This window comes from Euprymna scolopes, chromosome 46 (genome assembly GCF_053919585.1).
Source record: "Euprymna scolopes isolate OS-2025 chromosome 46, ASM5391958v1, whole genome shotgun sequence".
Taxonomy (NCBI): domain Eukaryota; kingdom Metazoa; phylum Mollusca; class Cephalopoda; order Sepiida; family Sepiolidae; genus Euprymna; species Euprymna scolopes.
The window spans coordinates 81,281,038-81,288,677 of record NC_136527.1 but is presented as its reverse complement, the minus strand read 5'-3'; the positions used below and the strand labels follow the sequence as shown (position 1 = coordinate 81,288,677).

At 28.3% G+C, this 7,640-nt stretch overlaps 1 long non-coding RNA gene across 1 annotated transcript in view; it reads right to left on the bottom strand.

Annotated features, from left to right (window-relative positions):
* Positions 1-1,401: 1,401 nt before the first annotated feature.
* LOC145270669 (uncharacterized) overlaps positions 1,402-7,640 on the bottom strand; it is a 77,663-nt gene continuing 71,424 nt past the window's right edge. The window contains exon 2 of the long non-coding RNA XR_013865501.1: positions 1,402-3,621. This is a non-coding gene — a long non-coding RNA (uncharacterized LOC145270669). The remainder of the gene's footprint in view (positions 3,622-7,640) is intronic.

Here is a 7,640-nt window from a genome sequence, read left to right as displayed (position 1 = left end):
TCAGCCCTGAGAGGGTTTGCTCAGCGCCTGGGTCCTAATCCAGGTATTTCTGTGACCCAGCGTTGTTAGTTAATGCTACAGGGTTAGTCTGTAGAGGTTATATATCTAATGAATAGTTACACTCCTCCAAGTGATTTAGGGACATACAGTGGAAGCAGTTATGTGAGCAGGCTTGTTAGAAAGGCGTTAGTGCGGATTAAGACTTTACCTTTTGGTTTTTCCATTTTTTAAAACTGTATGTAAGTTTACGTTCAGGATAACGTTATAGTTTGAGTAGGTATTAGGAATTGAGCTAAGAATTTTGCCCAGTCACTGTATATTTAGATTTACGAGGGTTTAGATGTAGGTGCAGTACTGTAAGGGTATAACTGGAGGTACATTTATAGTCATGGCGTATTCCGTATGTATAATTAAGTAAATATTTGGGCAAATTTTCAGTCGATGCAAATATATAGAAGTTGTGTTATTGTTTCTGCTATTAAAGGAGATAATTACGGTTTTCATTTAAGAGTCATCGAGCGTTTTGCTTAGCCAGGAGTATCGGATTCGGTTTAGCATTGTTCATTTCAAAACCATCTAGGAAGAGGCAATTGTAAATGTAATGAAGATCGCTTTGCACCCTTTGGTTGGTAAGTACAAAACTGGATAGGAATGAACTCTAATGCATGTCAGAGGTAGAAATGTATAGTGATGGCCTAAAAGCGGTTAGCATGTGAAAGTTAGGAGCTTGAGGCTAAGATATGTGTATAATGTAGGGTTTTAGTGGCGGCTAGAAGGGGGGTGCAGATTGTTAACTTTCAAGGGTCGGGGTTATTAACTTACAGAATGCAGTAAAGTTTCATTAGGATTTAGAGTTTCAAGTATTGTTTTAGCTTGGGAAAAAGGAATAAAATTTTTCGCTTCTTTTCCCCTACTTTGCATGCAGGTTAGACATAGGCAGTCGTCTTGGAGGTAAAGAGAAACAATTATTTCGTCGAGATTCGGAATTTATACTTATAGGCAGTCGTTAAGGTTGGAGACAAAACAATTGTATCTATTCAGAAAATAGTCCTAGTGATGCAGCTAAGATCACTGTAGATTTCAATTATAGTAACAGTTAATTATAAGCTATATCCAGTGGTTTGGTAGAGATATCAACGAGGCCTCTTTCTTTACACAAGCGAGCATATGGCAATTGTAGATATTAAGTATATTACTTAAAGTTCTTCTGACTTCTATGGTAGAAAAAATAAATCTGCGTTTGTGTTAATTTCAGAAAATTTATCCTGCCTAATGGTATTTTATCTCTAGCCTTAGTACAGAGCGTGGAAGTAATCATTTAAACTGGAAAAGAACGTGGTTGAGTTTTTCGGGGGGGGGGAGTTTCAAACTAAGCAAAGTAAAGAAAACAAAAAACAGAACAAAAACAAAAAAATATTTATCATTCAAGGGAATGTTAAACGTGAAAAATGATATTCATGAAAATTATAAAATGCATGCTGAATAGGCGTGGGAGGCAGTATAGTTTTCTACATAGGGCTCAGAGTCAGAGTAGGAGTCAAAGATATCAAAGTAGTTAGAGTTGGAGTCGGCATTCTAGGAGTCAAATTCGATGTTTTATCATCACCCTCCACAAGAATATTGTTTCTGCCGTTTTTTGTTTTATTTTACTGTAGTCGAAGTTCTCAGAAATCAAGGGGCCCACGACCTGGGGTGCCCTGTATATGTTCGCATATGTTGGAACAAATGTGACTTCCATGCAAAAAAACACCAAATACTTCACACGAATGTGTTTTCTCTCTTATTTTAATTTTCTTCCTATGAAGATTGTACTACTGGGTATGGGGCAGTAAACCAGCTGCCAACATTGCCCTGGTTTTCATTGAAATCAACCGCGAGCTCTTTTTAGTATCCTCATTGTTCCCTTACGTGCAATTGTCTGGATCTCTTTTGCATTTGGTTCATCAGGAATATTAGTAGAGTAAGGCTTCAGATTCTTCTCCAAAAGCACTGTGGTACCTATAATAACTGGTATGATTGATATCTCTTTAAGATTCCAGTTTTCATATACATATGTATGTGTTTGTATATGATACAACAAAGCTGACTTGTATTCAAAATGAGGACCACATACTTCATAAGTATGTGGTTTTAACATGTGTGGAACCAAATGTGACTTACGTGAAAAGAAGAACCACATAATTAAAAAGAATGTGGTTTGTTTCCTGTATGCGAAAACATGTTGAAACAAATGTGACTTTTGTGTAAAAAAAGCACATACTTCAAAAAAAGGTGTTTTTTTTCTCCGGTATGTCTTAACATATGTTGCAACAAAGTTTATTTATGTGTAAAAGAAGCAACAAATAGATCACAATATTGCCGTTTGTCTCCTGTATGTGTTCGTATATGCTTGAACAACGTTGATTTCTCTGCGAAAGAAGAACCACATACTTCACAACAATGTGGTGTGTCTCCTGTATGTGTTAACATATGTCGCAACAAATGCGACTTCCGTGTAAAAGAAGAACCACATACTTCACAAGAATGTGGTTTTTCTCCTGTATGTGTTTGCATATGTCGCAACAAATTAGACTTCTCTGTAAAAGAATGACCACATATTTCACAAGAATGTGGTTTGTCTCCTGTATGTGTTCGTATATGATTGACCAAAGTTGATTTATGTGCAAAAGAAGAACCACATACTTCACAAGAATGTGGTTTGTCTCCTGTATGTGTTCGTATATGACTCAACAAATCTGATTTTTGTGCGAAAGAAGAACCACATACTTCACAAGAATGTGGTTTGTCTCCTGTATGTGTTAAGATATGTCGTAACAAATTCGACTTCTCTGTAAAAGGAGAACCACATACTTCACAAGAATATGGTTTTTCTCCTGTATGTGTTCGTATATGTCGCAACAAATGTAACTTCCGTGCAAAAGAAGCACCACATACTTCACAAGAATGTGGTTTGGCTGTCGTGTGTGTTGTCATATGTTGCAATAAATGTGACTTCTTTGTAAAACAGGAACTACATACTTCAAAAGAATGTAGTTTGTTTTTCATATTACTTTGCATATAGTCAAACAAACTTAAGTTCAATGCGAAAAAACACAATTTAATAAAATTATTAGTCTATAGTATATGTTCAAATGTTCCACAATAAAAATGACTTTTCACTAATGAAAACAACCTACATTTATTAAAGAATTTTCGATTTTCTTTTCTCTTTGTTTCTATTTTATTTAACCGTTAGTATTTGATACACCAGATTTTTACCAAAAGATTTATCTTGTTTCGCCTTAGACTTCAAGTTTTCTTTTATAGTAAACACATGATTTTTTTCATAAGTATTTTTCGTGCATTTTTCGATTTTTAGTTGATTATTTTATCAACTCTAACTTGTATTGATTTTAATTTTAAACATTTGTATTTTAAAAATGTCTATGCATTTTTGTTACATATGTTTAAGGATTCATTCACGTAACAAGTATTGAATGTTTTGAACTACTTTGCATCAAATTGTATGTCACGTGTTTCACAAGTCTATGATTTCTCTGCTTTCTGATATTTTTTCAAAATTTGTCACAGGTTTCTCATATCATCAAATGAATAATTGATTTCTGTTGATTGCTGCAAAGTCTGAAAATATAAAATGTATATATCAAATAGATTTCCTGCGATAATATTTAATTTTGAAAAATTCTTATAAAAATGTCAACAAATTATTCATTGTTAAAGAACAAAATATAATTAATACTTTTCATGTAATATTTGTTTGTAAACAATATATATCTAGTGCTTCTCTGTGTGATACTTATTTTAAACAATCCACAAATTGTTATCGCTTGTAAACAATATATAATTAGTGCTTTTCTGTGTGATACTTATTTTAAACAATCAACAAATTGTTATTGCTTGTAAACAATATATAATTAGTGCTTCTCTGTGTGATACTTATTTTGAAAAATCCACAAATTGTTATTGCTTGTAAACAATATATAATTAGTGCTTCTCTGTGTGATACTTATTTTAAACAATCAACAAATTTTTATTGCTTGTAAACAATATATAATTAGTGCTTTTCTGTGTGATACTTATTTTAAACAATCAACAAATTGTTATTGCTTATAAACAATATATAATTAGTGCTTTTCTGTGTGATACTTATTTTAAAAAATCAACAAATTGTTATTGCTTGTAAACAATATATAATAAGTGCTTTTCTGTGAACCACTTATTTTAAACAATCAACAAATTGTTATTGCTTGTAAACAATATATAATTAGTGCTTTTCTGTGTGATACTTATTTTAAACAATCAACAAATTGTTATTGCTTGTAAACAATATATAATTAGTGCTTCTCTGTGTGATACTTATTTTGAAAAATCAACAAATTGTTATTGCTTGTAAACAATATATAATTCGTACTTTTCTGTGTGATACTTATTTTAAAAAATCAACAAATTGTTATTGCTTGTTAACAATATATAATTAGTGCTTCTCTGTGTGATACTTATTTTAAACAATCAACAAATTTTTATTGCTGATAAACAATATATAATTAGTGCGTTTCTGTGTGATACTGATTTTAAACAATCAACAAATTGTTATTGCTTACAAACAATATATAATTAGTGCTTTTCTGTGTGATAGTTATTTTAAACAATCAACAAATTGTTATTGCTTGTAAACAATATATAATTAGTGTATTTCTGTGTGATACTTATTTTAAACAATCAACAAATTGTTATTGCTTGTAAACAATATATAATTAGTGCTTTTCTGTGTGATACTTATTTTAAACAATCAACAAATTGTTATTGCTTGTAAACAATATATAATTAGTGCTTCTCTGTGTGATACTTATTTTAAAAAATCAACAAATTATTATTGCTTGTAAACAATATATAATTAGTGCTTCTCTGTGTGATACTTATTTTAAACAATCAACAAATTGTTATTGCTTGTAAACAATATATAATTAGTGCTTCTCTGTGTAATACTTATTTTAAACAATCAACAAATTGTTATTGCTTGTAAACAACATATAATTAGTGCTTTTCTGTGTGATACTTATTTTAAACAATCAACAAATTGTTATTGCTTGAAAACAATATATAATTAGTGCTTCTCTGTGTGATACTTATTTTGAAAAATCCACAAATTGTTATTGCTTGTAAACAATATATAATTAGTGCTTCTCTGTGTAATACTTATTTTAAAAATCAACAAATTGTTATTGCTTGTAAACAATATATAATTAGTGCTTCTCTGTGTGATACTTATTTTAAACAATCAACAAATTGTTATTGCTTGTAAACAATATATAATTAGTGCTTCTCTGTGTGATACTTATTTTAAACAATCAACAAATTGTTACTGCTTGTAAACAATATATAATTAGTGCTTCTATGTGTAATACTTATTTTAAACAATCAACAAATTGTCATTGCTTATAAACAATATATAATTAGTGCTTCTCTGTGTGATACTTATTTTAAAAAATACACCAAATTGTTATTGCTTGTAAACAATATATAATTAGTGCTTCTCTGTGTGATACTTATTTTAAACAATCAGCAAATTGTTATTGCTTGTAAACAATATATAATTAGTTCTTTTCTGTGTGATACTTATTTTACACAATCAACAAATTGTTATTGCTTATAAACAATATATAATTAGTGCTTTTCTGTGTGATACTTATTTTAAACAATCCACAAATTGTTATTGCTTATAAACAATATATAATTAGTGCTTTTCTGTGTGATACTTATTTTAAACAATCAATAAATTGTTATTGCTTGTAAACAATATATAATTAGTGCTTCTCTGTGTGATACTTATTTTAAACAATCAACAAATTGTTATTGCTTGTAAACAATATATAATTAGTGCTTTTCAGTGTGATACTTATTTTAAACAATCAACAAATTGTTATTGCTTATAAACAATATATAATTAGTGCTTTTCTGTGTGATACTTATTTTAAACAATCCAAAAATTGTTATTGCTTATAAACAATATATAATTAGTGCTTTTCTGTGTTATACTTATTTTAAACAATCCATAAATTGTTATTGCTTGTAAACAATATATAATTAGTGTTTCTCTGTGTGATACTTATTTTAAACAATCAACAAATTGTTATTGCTTGTAAACAAAATATAATTAGTGCTTCTCTGTGTGATCGTTATTTTAAACAATCAACAAATTGTTATTGCTTGTAAACAATATATAATTAGTGCTTCTCTGTGTGATACTTATTTTAAAAAATCAACAAATTGTTATTGCTTGTAAACAAAATATCATTGTAGTTCATGTAATACTTATTAAAAAGTCAAATTAGTTATTGTTAAAGAAACAAAATATAATTAGTACTTTTTCATGTAATATTTGTTTGTAAACAATATATAATTAGTGCTTCTCTGTGTGATAGTTATTTTAAACAATCAACAAATTGTTATTGCTTGTAAACAAAATATAATTAGTGCTCCTCTGTGTAATACTTATTTTAAACAATCAACAAATTGTTATTGCTTGTAAACAATATATAATTAGTGCTTCTCTGTGTAATACTTATTTTAAACAATCAACAAATTGTTATTGCTTGTAAACAATATATAATTAGTGCTTCTCTGTGTAATACTAATTTAAAAAAATCAACAAATTGTTATGGCTTGTAAGCAATATATAATTAGTGCTTCTCTGTGTAATACTTTTTTTAAACAATCAACAAATTGTTATTGCTTGTAAACAATACAAAATTAGTGTTTCTCTGTGTTATACTAATTTAAAAAAAAAATCAACAAATTGTTATTGCTTTTAAACAATATATGATTAGTGCTTCTCTGTGTAATACTAGTTTTAAAAAATCAACAAATTGTTATTGCTTGTAAACAATATATAATTAGTGCTTCTCTGTGTAATACTTATTTTAAACGATCAACAAATGTTTATTGCTTGTAAACAATATAAAATTAGTGCTTCTCTGTGTAATACTAATTTTAAATAAATCAACAAATTGTTATTGCTTGTAAACAAAATATCATTGTAGTTCATGTAATACTTATTAAAAAGTCAAATTAGTTATTGTTAAAGAAACAAAATATAATTAGTACTTCTTCATGTAATATTTGTTTGTAAACAATATATAATTAGTGCTTCTCTGTGTAATACTTATTTTAAAAAATCAACAAATTGTTATTGCTTGTAAACAAAATATCATTGTAGTTCATGTAATACTTATTAAAAAGTCAAATTAGTTATTGTTAAAGAAACAAAATATAATTAGTACTTCTTCATGTAGTATTTGTTTGTAAACAATATATAATTAGTGCTTCTCTGTGTAATACTTATTTTAAACAATCAACAAATTGTTATTGCTTGTAAACAATATATAATTAGTGCTTCTCTGTGTTATACTAATTTAAAAAAAAATCAACAAATTGTTATTGCTTGTAAACAATATATGATTAGTGCTTCTCTGTGTCATACTAGGTTAAAAAAAATCAACAAATTGTTATTGCTTGTAAACAATATATAATTAGTGTTTCTCTGTGTAATACTTATTTTAAATGATCAACAAATGTTTATTGCTTGTAAACAATATATAATTAGTTCTTCTCTGTGTAATACTAATTTAAAAAAAAATCAA